This window comes from Myxine glutinosa, chromosome 9, assembly GCF_964187855.1.
Source record: "Myxine glutinosa chromosome 9, kmMyxGlut1.1, whole genome shotgun sequence".
Classification (NCBI taxonomy): domain Eukaryota; kingdom Metazoa; phylum Chordata; class Myxini; order Myxiniformes; family Myxinidae; genus Myxine; species Myxine glutinosa.
In genome coordinates, this window is record NC_136269.1 from 133323436 (window position 1) to 133341858 (window position 18423).

The 18423-nt window shown below is 44.1% G+C and overlaps 1 protein-coding gene across 4 annotated transcripts in view; it reads right to left on the reverse strand.

Annotated features, from left to right (window-relative positions):
* Window positions 1–18423, reverse strand: part of LOC137434896 (signal-induced proliferation-associated 1-like protein 2) — a 454554-nt gene that overhangs the window by 232998 nt on the left and 203133 nt on the right. The window contains exon 1 of one of the 4 annotated variants that reach the window (XM_078784964.1): window positions 10434–10574. The exons of the other annotated variants lie outside the window; for them this stretch is intronic. The gene's annotated coding sequence lies outside the window, so the exon portion shown is untranslated. Of the gene's footprint in view, window positions 1–10433; window positions 10575–18423 lie in introns of those variants that run through there. 4 annotated transcript variants of the gene reach the window in all.

The window sequence follows — 18423 nt, forward strand, 5'->3', positions numbered from 1 at the left end:
TCATCAATGTGTGTCGACTTCTGATGGACATTAAACCCATCTGTCGACATTAGTTGGTGGACGTTAAAGACCCCGCAATGTCCTTCGCAAAGAGTAGGCCTGATATCTTCAGCACCCTGAACAAATTACAAATTCCTGGCCTAACTGCTGCTGGAAAGACAATAACAAATCACCAAGCATAACCCTTTCTCAGGAAGCAGACTCGGTGGCACAGGCACTCTGTGAAGAATATGGTACATCAGAGAGAGAGAGAGCGAGAGATAGCGAGAGAGACAGAGACAGAGACAGAGGAGAGAGAGAGAGAGAGAGAGAGAGAGAGAGAGAGAGAGAGAGAGAGAGAGAGACAGAGAGACAGAGAGAGAGAGACAGAGAGAGAGACAGAGACAGAGACAGAGACAGAGACAGAGACAGAGACAGAGACAGAGACAGAGAGAGAGAGAGAGAGAGAGAGAGAGAGACAGAGAGAGAGAGAGACAGAGACAGAGAGAGAGAGAGAGAGAGACAGAGACAGAGACAGAGACAGAGACAGACAGAGAGAGAGAGAGACAGAGAGACAGAGAGAGAGAGAGACAGAGAGAGAGACAGAGACAGAGACAGAGAGACAGAGAGAGAGAGAGAGAGAGAGACAGAGACAGAGACAGAGACAGAGAGAGAGAGACAGAGAGAGAGACAGAGAGAGAGAGACAGAGAGAGAGAGACAGAGAGAGACAGAGACAGAGACAGCGACAGAGACAGAGACAGAGACAGAGACAGAGAGAGAGAGAGAGAGAGAAGACAAGGTAGAAGGCCGCTATTTCTAGCTGTGTTTTCATCACTTCAGATAATGTGATAAGTGGTACAATTAACTGTATTCTACAATTCAGCGACGGTGCTGGTATGCGATGATCATTCCAACACCATGGGGAACTCATTGCATAGGATTAACCCATGGACACCTGCACCGAATCAGAGCTGCTACTACAATACCATTCATGATCACACTGTTACAGTGCACAGGCCATGCAACCACGACAATAGTGCAACATACTCATTTCAGCGGAACAGCTGCACCCTCTGCAAATGATGCTACCAGCAGCCAAGTGATACATACGAAAGGAGAAGAAGCAGCATATAATCTTTCAAAAAACGAGTACCATTCATTTAACAGAATCTTTTATCACAAACAAAATTTATACAGCAATCCCCAACAGTTACTGGTGAAAAAAAAAAAGATAAAATGCACCAAATGGTGTGTTGGACCATCCCCGGTACAAACGAGGATATCGACACCAATTTTGATTTGCCCTGTTAGTGTTCCCATCTGAACCTCTGGCTCAGAATACAATGAACACAGGTTCAAATCCCATAGGTGTTCGTCCATTATCTACCAATGTCCTTGTAATTCATGTAAATTACATTGACCGAGGTCTACCAGCATCTCCTTTGTCCTGAGCTCCTCCATGAGCTTTAGATTAAATAAAAATAGATACAAACACAAATACGTTTGGCCTCCTTGGTGTTCCCTTCCAAGCTATGTGCTTGGATGGGAATACTGAACTGGGTTCCTGGGTTCGTATCCCTCTTGTGAAGTCACACTTGGATCCTCTGGCCTACTCGCATTGTGAAGCGATGCAATTCGACTGCCACAGTTCCTCTCCACATGAGCCTACCTACTGATGTGGAACGCACTCTATGATGAGAGATAAACCGTACTCTTTACAAAGTGTTGGTGTCACCAAAGCAGTTTCTTGACTGTATGCATTATGCTCGCTGGTATGCCATTGCCTTCCCAGCAGCCAGTCAGGGCAGGAATTTGAAATTTGTTCATGGTGTCAGTGATAGCTCGCCTACTCTTCGTGAAGGACACCGTAGGATCTTTAACATCCACCAACGAATGCTAGCAGGCAGAACGCCCAATTTAACATACATTTGAGAGACGGTGTACACATTGAGGGCTCGCCCTGGCTGCGAGAGTGTATAGCTGGGTCGAGATTCAAACCCAGGTTAGACGGCTCTGGGGAGAGTGGCGTACCTCTAGGTCATCCGGCCAATCCAGAACACTCTATACCCCATCACAAATTAGATATTAATATTTGGTGTCCTTCAGGATCTGAGTTGGTCACATTCAACCTGATTGTAGAGACAATTCACTTTCACCATCATAGGATGTGTACAGGGAGGCCCAGAAAACGATGACACACTTGTTGAAAATATACACTTCCCTGCAACAAAAGTCCTCACCGAACGAATTGTACAATCCCACACACAACATTATCCCTTGGCTCAATGAGAGTTTGGTACCTTTGTGTGAAGACTCAATTCTTCAAATGTCTCCAAAGATAACAATCGCATGCATTTAAGATGTAGCTACAAGCAGGCCATGGCATTCCACAATGAAGCTCGTCTGAGCCAGACTTTGTCATCACACACTCAATAAATGGCTTGAAATACTAAAATTTTGTGGAAAATACAACTCTCGGGTATAGCGAGTCACATGACCCAGCACGGACCATTCTTGGTGTTGGCTTGTTTGGTGGTCCAACCTGAGTACATAGCACATGATGTTGGGATCCCAGATTCAAACAGCCTTTATGACACTGCTTCGTCCATTGTCTAGTAAGGAAAATAATTGTAATTCATTTTAAAATACTGTACAGCAATGTCTCCCGATGTCCTTGTTCTACATAGGTTCTACATACGGTGGCTTGCAAAAGTATTCACCTCACTCAAAAGTTTTCACATTTTGATACCACCTGAGCTTATTTCATGATGCTTTCAAGTCAGACTTGGGGTGAGGGAGTTTAGCAGGGGAGGGGCAAGGGGGGAGTTTAGGAGGAGAGGGGTGAGGGAGGAGAATTGAAAGGGAGGGGTGAGGGGGGTGAATTGAAAGGGAGGGGTGAGGGGGTGAGTTATGAAGGGGAGGGGTGGGGGAGTTTTGAAGGGGAGGGATGAGGGGGGAGAATTGAAGGGGAGGGGTGAGGGGGGAGATTTTAAGGGGAGGGGCAAGGGGGGAGATTTGGAGGGGAGGGGCGAGGGGGGAGATTTGGAGGGGAGGGGCGAGGGGGGAGTTTAGGGGGGGAGGGACAGGAGAGGAGTTTAAGAGGGGAGGGGTGAGGGGGGCAAATTTAAAGGGAGGAGTGAGGGGGGAGTTTAGGAGGGGAGGTGTGAGGAGGGAGTTTAGAAAGTGGATGATTAATGAAAAACGAACATTTATTACAAACTGGGTTTATTGTGATTTTCAAGTCAGAAATCCGTTTGAAAACGATAGAGGACGGGTGGAATGAAGGTGAGTTTAGAGAATGTAGAAAGGAAGGACTGTAAGAGATTGAATATTTTTTTGAAGTGGAATGAATTGAAGAGGAAATTGAAAAAAGCCTTTTAAATAGGAAGAAAAACAGCGTGTTGTAATATACCACTGAATAAAACATTGCAGGGGAAAGTTTAAACATATTTAAATAATATTTAAACAAAACCATGAAAAACAATCTGGGAAAAGTCCCTGAAGTGAGGACGTGGATTTGAGAAAGAAGGAGAAAGGGTTGAATGAGTATGGAGGAAACTAGAGTTGGAAAGGTTGGAGAGGTGGAAGAAAAAGGAGATAAAGGGGACGGGGCACAAGGCGAGACAAGGGGGCGAGAGAACAAGCATGTCTCCGTGAGGAGAGAATAAAAGAATAAAGTTTTTTTGGGGGGGGGGGGGGGATTTAAAACACGAGACAAAGGGTAAGATGTTCGTGGGAGGTAGGGGGAGAAAAGAAAATCAAAGAAATCTGCAAATACAGCAAAGGAAAGAACTTATATTCTAAAAATACCGACGGGGGGAAGGAGCCTTGAGAGACCAGGCCGCACACAATGTGCAAACAAAAAACGACTAATTACACATAAGTTTGCAATAATTACAAAACTAACTGGAAACACACAATAACACATACACAATAAAATAACCAGTAAAAATTTGACAAGGACACAAATGGGAAAATACTTAAACTTTGATGCCGTGGAGAGATCGAAGTAAGCTTCCTCGCTCAAGGGACCGGAAGCGGAAGTATTAGGGTTATAAGAAGATTTCAAAATCGCTCATCTTTTTGAGTATGGTGAAATCCATCATTAAGAAGTGGAAGATGGATCATACCATCCAGACTCTAAGAGACCAGATCAGATCTAAGAGATCAGATCTAGAGTCTAAACAGATCAGGTCACCATCCAAACTCAGCAGCTGAGCAAATAGGAAACTGGTTCAGGATATCACAGTAAATCCAACAATGACTTTGAAAGATCTTCAAGGCTCTATGTCCAAGATGGAGGTCAGTATTTATCAATCAACAATATCCCATTCCCTTCACAAAGCTAGCCTCCATGGACAGGTGGCAAGAAAGATGCCATTAATGAACAGGGAACAGCTAAAAGATTGGGTGGACTTTATGAAAAAGCATCTTGATGAGACTGCAGCATGTGGAGCAACGTTTTGTGGTCAGACGAGACAGAAATCGCACTTTTTGATGCAACGTCAGTGTTATGTCTGGTGCAAGCCTAATACTGAACATTACACAGGCAACACCATCCCTACTGGCAAGCATAGCGGTGGCATCATCAAGTCATGGGGCTGCTTTTCATCAGCAGGGACTGGCAAAGCTTGTCGGGATAGAAGGGACGATATACAGTGCAAAGTACAGGAGAATCCTTGATGAAAACCTGCTCGAGTCGGCCATTAATCTGACACTGGATAGGTGATTCACATTTCAGCAGGACAATGATCTGAAGCATAAAGCTAAAGCCACACAAGAGAGGCTGAACAAGAAGAAAAGCAATGTTCTTGAGTGGCTGGTAGATACCTACCCAAAAAGACCCATCGCAGTCATTGCTGCAAAAGGTGCTTCTACCAAATACTGACCGAAGGGGCTGAATACCTTTACAACCAGTTAATTTTCATTTGTACATGTTTTTTGCAGGTATTCCTCACATGGAAACCTCCAATGATAACAGAGTTGAATTTTATCTCTCAGTTATAAATAAAAAGTTCATTTTGAAAGATTGTTTTGACATAATCTGTAATTAATCCAAATGTGGCATTATTGGGTAAGGATGAATACTTTTTCAAGTCACAGTATAACAAGCATGTTATATATGTATGTCATCATGTCTGTCATGTACAGTTGCGGCCAAAAATATTGTCACCCTTGCACTTTTTTCAAATAATGCACCATTTCTTCCAGAAAATTGTTGAAATTAAAAAATCTTTTGGTATCCACACATGTATTTATTTGGTTTGCAGTGGAACAAAACAAAAAAAGCTGAATAAAATACTAAATCTTAGCTTATTCCACACAGAAATCCTAAAATGGCCCGGACAATATTATTGGCATCTTGTAAAAGTTGTTAGAAATAATTAGATTTGAAGCAGGTGATTCTCCTTCACATTGGAATTGAACTCACCTGCAGTGAGTTGCAGGTGCCTGCAATATAAAAATCACTCATTCAACCAGTTTGAATAGAGAAAAGGAGTCATTCTGCTGTTTTGTGTTACTGTGTGTACCACAATTAGCGTGGAGAAAAGAAAGAAAACCAGAGAATTGTCTGAGGAGGTCAGACACAAGATTGTAGCCAAGCATGGACAATCTCAAGGCTACAGGTTCATCTCCAGAGACCTTGATGTTCCTGTGTCTACTGTACGCAATGTTATCAGGAAGTTTAAGGCCCATGGAACTGTAGCCAACCTCCATGGAAGTGGCTGCAAGTGAAAACTTGATCGAAGATTGCAGCGAAGGATTGCTCGAATGGTGGAGAAAGCACCTCGATCAACTGCCAAACAGATTCAAGCTGACCTTCAGACACAAGATGTGACAGTTTCAAGTCGCACCATCCATCACCAACTCAATGAAAGGGGGTTCTATGATTGGAAACCCAGGATAACCCCACTGCTGAGAGAGAGACAAGAAAGCCCAACTGGAGTTTGCCAAAACAAGCCAAAACCCTTCTGGGAGAATGTCCTGTGGGCAGATGAGAACAAATTAGAGCTTTTTGGGAAAGCACATCATCTCTATGTTTACAGAAAACAAAATGAAGCCTTCAAAGAAAAGAACACCTTCCCCACAGTCAAATATGGAGGAGCTTCAGTGATGTTTTGGAGTTGCTGTGCTGCCTCTGGCACTGGGGCCTTGAATGTGTGTATGGCATCATTAAATCAGGAGATTACCAAGGCATTTTGGAGCGCAATGTTCAACCCAGTGTCAGAAAGCTGGGTCTCCATCAAAGGTCATGGGTCTTTGCAGCAGGACAATGACCCCAAACACACTTCAAAAAGCACCCAGGAATGGTTCAAGACAAAATGCTGGACTGTTCTGAAGTGGCCAACAATGAGTCCAGATCTAAATCCCATTGAACACCTGTGGGGAGATCTGAAAACAGCAGTTGGGAGAAGGCACCCTTCAAATCTGGGAGACACGGAGCAGTTTGCACAAGAAGAGTAGGCCAAACTGCCAGTGGAGAGGTGGAGGAAGCTCATTCATGGCTGTAGGGAGCGCTTGACTGCAGTTATTTTGTCCAAAGGCCATGCTACCAAATATTCCGTCTCGGGTGTCAATAATTTTGTCAATGACATTTCTTTTTATTTTCTGATTTAAAAGGATATATTAAGTTCTGAATCAAAAACAAAGGTTCTGTAATATTAACAGTGAAATAAAGAATTGTGGAGACCAAATACTTTTGTCAATTTCAACTTATTTTTAGAGAAAATTGTGAGTTATTTGAAAAAAGTGCAAAGGTGCCAATATTTTTGGCCACGACTGTACAAGCTCCACCATTCCACAAACCTGGTAAAACATCATTGCATCAGAGTTTCAGTCTTTGTCCCAGCAATTATTAACACTGTGCCACTGTTATATTGCACGTAGACAATCAAGTTAGTGATCACGTACAAAAATGCATTAAAACGTTTTCCCCAGGGAAATTCTGTTGATCGACAGAGCGATGCACCATCACAGTCATCATTCCGTGGGTCCTGGGGTTCTTAACCTGGGGTATCCATATCCCTTGGGGGTATGGGGACCAAACTCTGGGGGTATGGGACTCGTAATAAATTATAACAAGCGTTACACCTAGGTCCCCCGTCGGGGAAGTGATGTGAGTTGACAAAGTGGAACACGCAGAAAACATGCTATGATATTTCGCTCACAAGGGTCAGACAAACATGGAGGCGGCCATCTTGGATTTTGACGTGGCGACCCAATTTTCAATAGCGTTCTTCCTTATGCCTAGATGCACCCACACACCAGAAGGTACTTCACTTATTTTTCAAGATATTTCGCTCACAAGGTTCAGACATATATATGGTGGCGGCCGTCCTGGATTTTGACGTGGCGACCCACTTTACAATAGCGGTCTTCCTTATGCCGAGATACACCCACACACCAAATTAGAAGTTGGTACTTCGCTTATCTTTCAAGATATTCTTCTCACAAGATTCAGACATACATGGCGGCGGCCATCTTGGATTTTGACGTGGCGACCCAATTTTAAACAGCGCTCTTCCGTGTGCCTAGATACACCCACACACCAGATTAGAAGTTGGTACTTCGCTTATTTTTCGACATATTTCGCTCACAAGGTTCAGACATATATATGGTGGCGGCCATCTTGAATTTTGACGTGGCAACCAAATTTTCAATAGCGTTCTTCCTTATGGCGAGATACACCCACACACCAAATTAGAAGTTGGTACTTCGCTTATTTGTCAAGATATTCATCTCACAAGGTTCGGACATACATGGCGGCGGCCATCTTGGATTTTGACATGGCGACCCAATTTTCAATAACGTTCTTCCTTATGCCTAGATACATCCACACACTAGATTAGAAGTTGGTACTTCGCTTATTTTTCAAGATATTCATCTCACAAGGTTCAGACATACATGGCGGTGGCCATCTTGGATTTTGACGTGGCGACCCAATTTTCAATAGCGTTCTTCCTTATGCCTAGATACACCCACACACCAGATTATAAGTTGGTACTTCGCTTATTTTTCAAGATATGCAGGTTACAAGGTTCAGACATACATGGCATCAGACATATACATGGCGGCGGCCATCTTGGATTTTGACGTGGCGACCCAATTTTAAAAAGCGTTCTTCCTTGTGCCTAGATACACCCACACACCAGATTAGAAGTTGGTACTTCGCTTATTTTTCGAGATATTTCGCTCACAAGTTTCAGACATATATATGGTGGCGGCCATCTTGGATTTTGACGTGGCGACCCAATTTTCAATCGCGTTCGTCCTTATGCCGAGATACACCCACACGCCAAATTAGAAGTTGGTACTTCGCTTAATTTTCAAGATATTCATCTCAAGTTTCAGACATACATGGCGGCGGCCATCTTGGCTTTTGACGTGGCGACCCGATTTTAAACAGCGTTCTTCCTTGTGCCTAGATACACCCACACACCAGATTAGACGTTGGTACTTCGCTTATTTTTCGAGATATTTCGCTCAAGTTTCAGACATATATATGGTGGCGGCCATCTTGGATTTTGACGTGGCGACCCAATTTTCAATAGCGTTCGTCCTTATGCCGAGATACACCCACACGCCAAATTAGAAGTTGGTACTTCGCTTATTTTTCAAGATATTCATCTCACAAGGTTCATACATACATGGCGGCGGCCATCTTGGATTTTGACGTGGCGACCCAATTTTCAATAGCGTTCTTCCTTATGCCTAGATACACCCACACACCAGATTAGAAGTTGGTACTTCGCTTATTTTTCAAGATATGCAGGTTACAAGGTTCAGACATACATGGCATCAGACATACATGGCGGCGGCCATCTTGGATTTTGACGTGGGTTGCACCCACACACTAAATTCGAATGCGGTCCTTCGCTTACGCACGCACGCACGCCCGCCCGCACGCACGCACACATGCATGCCCGCACGCACACACGGACGGACGGACGGACACACGGACGGAGGGGAAAGCCATAGTCCCCCTTTCGCTCCGCTGAGCGACGGGGGACAATAATAAAGTGTAATAAATTCAATGAAATATCAACTTTAAATATATAATAAATATATAAAGCTGGGAAAGGCTGGGCTGGATTTTAAGCAGTTTTGGTGTGAGCAGATAGCAGCTTACCCTAGCTTGGCGAAGAGGGCAATGAATGTGTTGGTTCCCTTCACAACTACGTATCTCTGTGAAACAGGTTTCTCTGCATTATTGAACCTGAAATCAAAGTGGAGAAATCGACTTGATGTGTCCGATGATATGCGAGTGGCGTTGTCACGAACTATGCCCTGATTCCATTTTCTGATTGCACGAAAACAGCAGCAACAGTCTCACTGGATTAATAAAACAGCTTGCATAAAACTTGCATGTTTTAGTTTAGTTTGTTTTGTTTCTTTGTTAACAAGGAAATAAATAAATAGGGATTAAATCCTCATGATTTTCTTTCCTGTTCTGTTCCTAATTATCCATATGTAAAACTAAGCTATTGAGATATTTTGAAGTCACACTGGAACCTAATGGGACTGGTAATCAGGCGCGGATCCCCGAACTTGGCCCATTTTCTGGGTACCAATTTCCATCCAAAAAAATAGGCAATTAAAGTAAAAACACCCCTCAGAATGCACCACAGAGCAACTAGAAATCCAAAAAAATTCTAGGGGGACATGTCCCCAGGCACCCCTAGCTATGCACACCTTCGGTGCGCCTTGGTCAGTCAACAGTCTGGCGAAGGGGGCAAGGGGACATCGTGGGCAATCCGTTGGGGGGTCTTGACAGGGAAAAAAGTTAAGAACCCCTGCGTGGGTCAATCACAAAAGAGAGACTTGCTCATCAGCCTATTAATATGCAATTGGTCATTGGCGCTGCCACAATATAATTTTTTTTATTATGGACCCTTGGCATGAAAAAGTTACATATAATCTAACAAAGTTTCAAAAGGAGCACCATGCCACCATTAGAGCATTTAAATTGCATCAGATGCAGCAATAAATGCGAATTGTTGCTCACAGATTGCCGGCTCGATGATGCCATTTGCATTTTTTCCGCCTCCATCCCTATCCCGTTTAGAATCCAGTGCGGGCACAGGAAACTTGCTAGTTTCATAAACAGCCAGTGCAAACAACAACGAACAACAACAGCAGTACAAATATAATGAGATTCTGAGATAATGAGATTATAATGAGAACAAATATAACGGATCAGGAGATAATTTATAGTTCTAAAAACCTTTTGACGGTTGCGTGGCATGTGCAGATCAAACACGGCTCGAATTTGCAAGCAAGAGGTACAAACTTCAGAAGCAACACAAATATTTAATATCATAAAGGCTCCTTACCTGAGAATCATTCATGCAACAGACAATTTTTGTCAATTAACATCAAATCTCTGCCTAGAACCATTTTGGTGTTCAAAGAATGGAAACGACTGGGTACAATTTTGTTCGAGAACTCTTACCCAACATAGTAGCTGTGAGCAGGGAAAAATAGCGCAAGGCCGTACCTCTCTCAAAATCACCTTTGTTCCGTTTGGATGTCGAACGTCATTTATTAAAGCCGATACATTAACATTGCTGCCAGTATAATACCACCCAAGATCAAATGAACAATGGGATACCAGACACGTGACTGCCATGCTTGTAACCACAGGCCTGTGGTATCTTCTTATCACCAGGAAACAGGGCTTGGTTAAAGTCAAGACTAACAACCTAAGCTAATGCCATGGAAAGCCATGCAGAGTAACGAAGAGCCTCCATTTGGGATGAAAAAAAAAAATATATATATATATATATATATATTAAATGATCGTTAGAAAGATGAAAACTTGCAAATTAGTGGAAAAACTTTTCTTGGATAAGGAAATAGTGAATGTGATGGTGTCGTGGATGTGAAAGCTAATCCCAAACAAAGGCAAAGCCGGTCCTTCTGGTCTATCTTATAATCTCCGCAAACAGGCAAATGTACGGATGCCTTCACTGGAGGGCCTGTAAGGTTAGGCTGTTACGAGGAGTAAAAATAATAAACCAAGTTGTTTCTTTTTGGGGGTGGATGTATCCTTGAAGCTGTAGAGGTAAGGTCATGCCAAGAATGATAAAAATAAATAATGAGTTCCCTTACAAGGAACTCGATGCAGGAGGAGGCCAATAGGCCTATCAAAGCCTGCGTGGAGATTGCCAACCTTTGGCTGTTTGTCCGTGCTCTATTCTTTATAAATGCGGAACGTCAAAGAAGGGAAGTAGCACGTACCATTTTTAAAGTCTTTTATATGTTTTAGTATGTTTTATGATTTACTTCAAAAGTGTTTGAGATATTAATTTGAAACGAGTGAAGGAAACAGTTCAAAATGAAACAGTTCAGTACGAGATGGCTTAAAGAAGATGGTGGAAGACTTTTCCTTGCCATCTTTACTCGCGAATGGAAAAAGTGTTGCAACACATGTTCCAGAATGCCACCCTTTTACACACATTTAAGCTTGCCTGAAAACCAGGTCAGTTCGACTCTGTCGTCGTGCTCACTCTCCTCTGCTCTGATAATGCTAATCCTAATATGGCACTGAAGAAGGTTTTGCTCAAAGGATGAGGGCATAAGGTGGGGACATGGAGGAGAGTAGAAGGTGAAAGAGGAGGGTGGTGATGTATGGTGGAGGAGGGGAGTGCGTGGCATTAGTTAAAATGGAAAGTGTGTGTTCATTTCTCCATGTATTTGTTTAAACAGCTTGTCACGACAATTGATTGTCCAGGGAAATGAAAGTTGGATGAAGTGAGGTTTTTAGCAGTGCACTAAGTCCTCAAACTATAACTAAACAAAACTGGACGTCATTCGGTAAAGCTCATACCTCCGCCAAGTTGAACAGTTTACATTTTGCATCGCACTGATAGGCCGGATCTGGATCAGGACCTGAACCAAAATCGAATTGGCTTGTTCTTCTCACCTACTCAGCTCATCCACCAAGTTGTCATAATTCTTCCACAACTTTTTGAAATATCGTTCTATGTATCATTTATGGGCCGATCTCTCAATAGTGAAAAATCAGTTTAAAAATTGAAAAGCTCTCGTACCCAGATCCGGATCTTTACCAAAATCTAATCAATTTGTGCTCGTCACACAGCCAACCTGTCCACCAAGTTTCATCCGTCCATAACTTTGACATATCCTGCTCACCGACTGACAAACAGCCGAAAAGACAAAAAGACAGGTGAAAACATAACCTCCATCCACCTTCAGTGGCAGAAGTAAACACGAGTTCCCTTTCCTTGAACTTCAATGCAAGAGGAGCCCATTAGGCCCATCAAGCCTGCACTACTGTTGCCAAGCTATGGTTGTTTGTCTGTCGTCTATCCTTTCTAAATGCTGAAAGTCAAGAAAGGAAGCAGCATGCACGTACCATTGTTGTCACGAGTGAAGTGAAATACTAAATGAGGGTGGTGGTAAATGTATAGATGTCTATACCAGCACGCACGTACCACACAAGTGTTTTGTACCACTCGGCCAGGGTTCGAACCGCCAACCTCCCAGACTCTGAGCGGACGCTCTAACCATTACACCATCTAGCCTAGTTAAGAATCTTCACCTCGGTAATTATTTGATTAAATATTACATTTGGAATGCAAAGTCGAGGATTGTGGAAGAGATATGACATATAACGGATCAGGAAGTAACAGAACAAAAGGAACAGTATAGAAAGAAGGGGGAAATACACCAACAGCAGGGATGGAAGGCTTGGATAAATAAAGGATGTGGGGAAGAATGAGGGGTACGGGAAGACACATGGGGTGGACAAGATGGATACAGAAGGAAACTCTCAAGAGGGAAAAAATGGAAACTTGGAAAGAGTTTGGCTTGTGGAGTGCTAACTGGTGCAGATGAGACAATGGGTTTGAATTGGGGATGATCTGAGATGGTGGTGAACAGCCGTCTTGAAGACCTGGAGGGGGGAATGAGATTAAAGAGAATGTGAAAGTGGGTTCTACCTGCAGGAATTTCACCTTTGGCAGCATCTTCACCAAGGTGTATCATTTCAGACTGAATGAACTTTGAACAACAACAAAGCAGTCAGCCAATTTAACTCAAAGGATACCACAGTTTTAATACCGAGCTGCAGCATACCATAAACGGTCAGAAGTTAACATCACAGAGGTCGTTCCAGACTTCCTGTGCCAGGCATATGCTGTGTGAAACGCTGGAGAGAATAACTGAGCTGTGAAGGAATGCAATCCTCAGTCCCGACAAATTTCAAACTAACAGGTAATTAATGACATACAGGTGGATGAAAGATGGAGATATGAAACAGGGTAATTGGGAGTTTGAGACAGGTAGCAAAACAACTTGCTCCGTTTGCACTGACATTGTTATATGCAAGTAGACCGGTTGTGCAAGAAGACCAATTTACTCATGTATAAAGTACAGCAATTGCGCAATTTGCTCAAAATAGAGGAATTCGGACGAGAGACAGTCGTCATAATTCTGTTTCGTTTATGCTGACATTACATATCTAGATCATCCGCCGTAAATTTATTACGCGAGCACCCAAACTAGAACGGCACTCAGTCGAGCACGTACACCTCCGCCAGACTGAACAGTTTACCTGTTATATCCCACTGTCTGGATCCGGACCTGAACAAAAATTTAATCTGCTTGTTCTCGTCACATCCCGAATTCATCCATAAAGTTTCACCCGAATCAGTTCATATCTTTTTAAAATATCGTGCGATATATCGTTTTTTTACCCCCTTTCTCAATGGTGAAGAATCACTTAATAAATCCTCGTATCAGAGAGACTTGCGGTCTCTTAATAGAGCCTGTGATGGATGCTGTGAAGAGGAACAGGTTGAGATGGTTTGGTCATGTGTTGAGGAAGGATGAACGTGACTGGTTGAGAAAAGTGATGGAAATGAATGTAGAAGGAAGTAGAGGACGGGGAAGACCGAGAAAGACTTGGCTAAAGGTGGTGGAAGAAGAAATGCGGGCAAGGGGGTTAACAAGGAGAGATGCAGAAAATTGGGTAAAATGGAGAAGATTGTCATGGGGACCGCAAGGCTAACCCCGCTCTTGCAGGGAAAATGGCCTTAAAATGCATGTTGTTGTTGTTGTTGTATCCAGATCTTCTTTAAAATCCAATCAATTCGTCCTTGTCAAACACCCGACTTGTCCACCAAGTTTCAACCGAATCCATCCATAACTTTTTCGATATCCTGCTCACAGACAAACAAATACAGGCCAGTACAGTACAATACAATACGAGTAGTGAAGAACACAACCTCTGTCCACCTTCGGTGGTGGAGGTAATTATGGCCTCCGTTACCTTTACACACAAACGAAACTTTCACCCGTTGCTTCCACTCATTTTGCTTTTCCTCATCTCCCAGAAATCCTCACAAAAAACCTCCCTCCACTCTTCCATCAGACTCATAGCTTTCTGAAATGATACTCTTTTGCCCACATTGGTCATAATTTGCAGATTACCCCATTGGGTACTGTAGACACAACAAACAACACAACAGGCATTTAAAGGCCATTTTCCCTGCCAGAGCGGGGGTTAGCCTTGTGGTCCCCATGACAATCTTCTGAAGAAGAAGGTACTGCAGAAGAAGCAAGAATTATTTTTGAACCCTTATGATAATCACAGCCATCTTGCATAGAGTTTAGTTTACAAGGAAATCAGAAATGACTTCCTTCAGCTGAAAATGACCTCTGCAGGATGCGAGCCACCCACAATGCCAAATTACATCACCGATATCATTCCAGTGCCACGCAAATACTTTTTGAAATGCAAGGATATATATATATATACTAGCTGAGGTACCCGGCTTCGCCCGGGTTGAATAAGAATAATACAAATATATGATGAAAAGAACATGTATATTTTAGAGCAATATCACAGTACATTTCCTACATGACGTTTTGTCAATTTTCAATTTCTCAAAACCTCTTGGTATACAACATTTCTGGTTTCCTTACTTGGTGCCAAGACATAAAGATTGCTTGGTTTTCCAACCCTCGAGCAGCCCACGTACAGCTGGCCATGGGAAGTACCCGGCATTGCCAGGCGGGGGAAGGGAGGGGAGGAGGAAGGGGAGGGGAGGGGAACGGGGGGGGAGGCGAGGAGAGGGTGGGGAGGAGAGAAGAGGGGGGGAGGAGAGAAGAGGGGGGGAGGGGAGAAGAGGGGGGGAGGGGAGAAGAGGAGGGAGGGGGAGGAGGAGAGGGGAGAAGAGGAGGAGAGGAGAGGGGGGAGGAGGGGGGAGGGGAGGGGGAGTGAAGGGGGAGGGGGAGGTGAGGGGGGAGGGGAGGGGGGAGGGGAGGGGGAGGGGGAGGGAGGGAGGGGGAGGGAGAGGAGGGAGAGGAGGGAGGGGGGAGGGGAGGAGAGGGGGGAGGGGAGGGGGGAGGGGGAGGGGGGAACGGCTAGCTTGGCAAGCGATAGCAGGCTTTTTACTTTTATTTTTACCTCAATGAGGGGTATATATATATATAGTCCGTGCTTGGAGCCTTCAAATTCAACATAAAGTTTTTTTAATGAAAAATAATAGAGATGTATAACAATCCACCAATGCAAGTTCAGAAATGAATGCAGATCCTTTACTTTGCGATACAAACGCAATTCCCGCCATTTCCACTCACGATCGAGGCCTCCACAGTGACCGCGCCTCTTCTTCCTCCTACAACTTCGCCTCACTTCTTTCACTCAAAATGCACGAAATGCATGAAATTCTGGCGCATTAAATTATGTAGAGGCCTCGTCGGGGGGAAATAAGGTAGATAAGGAAGGCGTTGTAACAGAAGAATCAAAATAAAAGTGGCAGAACATAAGGAAATGGGAGCTATTCTGGACCCACAGCCAAACCCGACAAACCATTGCAATACACCCCGAACGTCTAGCGCCGCCACAAACTACACCATGGAATTGCAGCTGGCGCGGTTTTTTTAAACCATTGATATTAAAATAAAACGTAGCCTAAAACCACCAGGATTTTATGCTGATTCCGAATATGTGTCTAAAACTTTTCTCCGATATGTAGTTCTTGAGTTATAAGCGGACATCCAGACAGACACACATATACACACACACACACACACACACACACACACACACACACACACATACACACACACACACACACACACACACACACACACACACACACACACACACACACACACACACACACACACACACACACACACTCCTCCTTTATATATATATATATATACAGTGGGGAGAACAAGTATTTGATACACTGCCGATTTTGCAGGTTTTCCCACTTACAAAGCACGTCAAGGTCTGTAATTTTTATCATAGGTACACTTCAACTGTGGAAGACGGAATCTAAAACAAAAATCCTGAAAATCACATTGTATGATTTTTAAGTAATTAATTTGCATTTTATTGCATGAAATAAGTATTTGATCACCTACCAACCAGTAAGAATTCCAAAGACAAAAATACATAATTAAATAACCAAACAGAAAGGAAGGAGAAGGAGAAGAGACGGTCAGGGGTTGAATGCGGTGTTGAACAGGTGGGTCTTGAGTGATGATTTGAATGCGGTGAGTGAGGAGGAGTCTCTAAAGGTTTGAGGTAGTGAGTTCCAGAGTGTGGGAGCAGTGATGGAGAAGGCCCTGTCCCCCCAGGATCTGAGTTTGGTCCGGATGGGGGGGGGGACAGGAGGTTGGCAGCAGCAGAGCGGAGGGTGCGGGTGGGAGTGTGTCTGGGGAGGAGGTCAGTCAGGTAGGATGGGACCAGGTTATGGAGGGCTTTGTAGGTCAGGAGGAGGATTTTGTACTGGATTCTCTGGGAGATGGGGAGCCAGTGGAGCTTGTGAAGGACGGGGGTGATGTGGTCCCGGGCCCGAGAGTGGGTGAGTAGACGGGCAGCAGAGTTCTGAATGTATTGAAGTTTATTGATGATATTTGAGGGTGTACCATAGAGGAGGCTGTTGCAGTAGTCCAGACGGGAAGTGATGAAGGCGTGGATGAGGGTTTCTGCAGCTGTGGAGGAGAGGGATGGACGGAGACGGGTGATGTTTTTCAGATGAAAGAAGGCTGTCTTGGTGATCTGTTTAGTGTGTTTGTCGAAGGAGAGGGTTTGGTCAAAGATGATGCCAAGATTCCGGATGTGAGGGGAGGTGGATACTGGGATACCGTTGATGTTGAGGATGAAGTTGTGGGTGGATGAATTGTGGGTGAATCAATAATGATTATTTCGGATTTATCACAGTTTAGTTTGAGGAAGTTGATTTGCAGCCAGGTTTTTATTTCAGTGATGCAGTTTGTCAGGATAGAGTGGGTGATGGTGGAAATTGACTTGGCGGAAATGAAAAGCTGGATGTCATCGGCAAAGCAGTGGAATTGGAGACCATGACGATGGATTAAGTGACCAAGGGGGAACAGGTACAGGATGAAGAGGAGGGGACCGAGAACTGAACCTTGGGGGACACCTTGGGGGAAGGGAGCGGTGGGGGATTTGCAGTTATTGATGGAGATGAACTGGTGCCTGTCGGAGAGGTATGATTTGATCCAAGAAAGGGCAGTGCCAGTGATGTTAAAGGTGGTTTCAAGTCGGGTAAGGAGGATGATGTGATTGATGGTGTCAAAGGCGGCGCTGAGGTCGAGAAGGATGAGAATGTTGAGGTTACCGGCATCGGAGGAGAGGAGAATGTCGTTGGTGATTTTGAGGAGTGCAGTTTCCGTACTGTGGTTGAGGCGGAATCCGGATTGGAATGTTCCATACAGGTTCTTGGCAGAGAGGTGATGTTTGAGTTGAGTGGCTACAGCGTGTTCCAAAACTTTTGACAGAAGGGTAGGTTGGAGATGGATCTGAAGTTATTTGGGGTGTCAGGGTTGAGTCCAGGTTTTTTCAGAATGGGGGTGACAGCAGCGATTTTGAGAGATGGTGGGACGATGCCAGTAGACAGGGAGGAGTTTATCGTTGTAATGATAAGTGGAGAGAGAGCAGGAAGGCAAGCCTTGATAGGTGGTATTGCCCCCCTTTGGCAGAAACAACCTCAAGTAGGCATTTCTTATAATTGTCTACCAGTCTCTGACATCGACTGGCAGAAATTTTTGCCTACTCCTCCGTGCAGAATTCTTTCAGCTGTGCGATGTTTGAGGGGTTTCTTGCATGCACAGCTCGTTTCAAATCCCCCCACAACATCTCGATGGGATTTAGATCCAGGCTTTGACTTGGCCATTCCAGAACCCTCCATTTCTTTCTTTTCAGCCATTCCTTGGTGGATTTACTAGTATGTTTAGGGTCATTGCAAGGTCCACCTTCGGTTGAGCTTCAACTTTCCGACAGACGGCCTCACATTATCGTCAAGCACCCTCTGGTACAATGAAGAATTCATAGTGGATTCTATGATGGTGAGCTGCCCAGGCCCTGATGCAGCAAAGCTGCCCCAAACCATAATATTTCCACCACCATGCTTTACAGTTGGTGTCAGGTTCTTGTGGTC